The following is a 1,399-nucleotide window of genomic DNA, read 5'->3' as shown; positions in this document are numbered from 1 at the left end:
CATCTAAAGCCCACGTGAATTGTGGAGTACATCAGGGTTCTTCCCTATCCCCCTCACCTGTTTAACCTTTATATCTGCCCCTTGATAAACAATCCCCAGCAGAAGAATGTTAAAATATATAATTATGTTGATGACATGCAACTGATCTTCACCATTGATGGAGCATGATTATTCAATAAATGTTTGCTCGATCAATTCCTGATCATTCGTATGACTCTAAATTGCATACTGTAATTGCAATGTGTTTTTCTCTCTCCCTCTTCCCTTTTCACCATGTACTCAATTTGTGAAGTATTTGCTCCGAACTGTGATGTTTTGTGATTTTACCTGCATACAAATAAATAACTGTTATTAAATGAATCTGATGTAAATTTATACTTTGATCATTTATCTTGAAATTTGATAAAGGTATATTGATAACTTATCCATGTGTTTGTCCTTACTTATTGATGATTTATTGATATTGTATGATTATTGTTATTAGATTGGCACTTCTTTATTACGGTCCTCATGAAGGAGTGGCTTTCCGTATCTAGTTATCTTAGTCCCTTTTAGCTCACGCAAAGATCTATCAGAGGACCTAATGGTTATGTTTTATTGTAGAGTTTTTATTGGCCAAACTGAGTGTTACAGTGAATTGTCAAGCTCTGAATAGAGTTCAGGGTGTGGTGGGAAACTCATTGTCTTAGCCTACAAAATTTACACCGCTTCCGTTGGATCAGTTTTCTGGTAGCAGAGGGTGGTTATTTTTGACTAAAAATATTAGGTAATGAAGACACGGAGTTAAGAGACATTGATGGAGTTAAGATACATTGACAGACTATAGAAAATGTGTTCTTATGTATTTGATGTTGTGGTCCATCATTGACTTTAATGGAAAGTAAATGGGTCCGTCGTGGCCTAAGATCCGGGGATAAAGCCTAAGGGCGGTCTTAGTGTGGCATAAACTACGCATGTTTTGTCTTCTGGGGAAGTAGTACTGTGCATAGGCCTTGCTGGTGCTAGCATAGGGAACTTGAATTGTGACAAGTGGAGATTTTTTAGGTTTATTTAAAAGAGCCCATTTGGAGAGATCTTGAAAGTTTCATTAAGTGAGGGTGAAATCGCGCAGGTCGAGATTTTGCTGGAAGCAAAGGAAATTCTCAGATTGTGTGGTTCTATCGTTTTCCTTTTAGATAAGCAGACACATTGTTTTATGTCATTTGTTTGTGAAAGACTTTGTAAAGATGACAATGACTTTGTAAAGGGAGGGTCAGTCGCAGGAGTTAAACTGATGTCACTAGATGACGCGCTGGTATTGATTGGCCGGCAGGAGATCGTCATCAGGTGCCACGTTGGTATTGGTTGGTTAGTGTGGAGCCACGCTAATATTGGACAGTGTGATCAGTTTTGATTGGTG

The sequence above is a fragment of the Lissotriton vulgaris genome, chromosome 3_1 (genome assembly GCF_964263255.1).
Source record: "Lissotriton vulgaris chromosome 3_1, aLisVul1.2, whole genome shotgun sequence".
Classification (NCBI taxonomy): Eukaryota; Metazoa; Chordata; class Amphibia; order Caudata; family Salamandridae; genus Lissotriton; species Lissotriton vulgaris.
The sequence above is the reverse complement of the archived record's forward strand: the minus strand, read 5'-3'. Positions refer to the sequence as shown.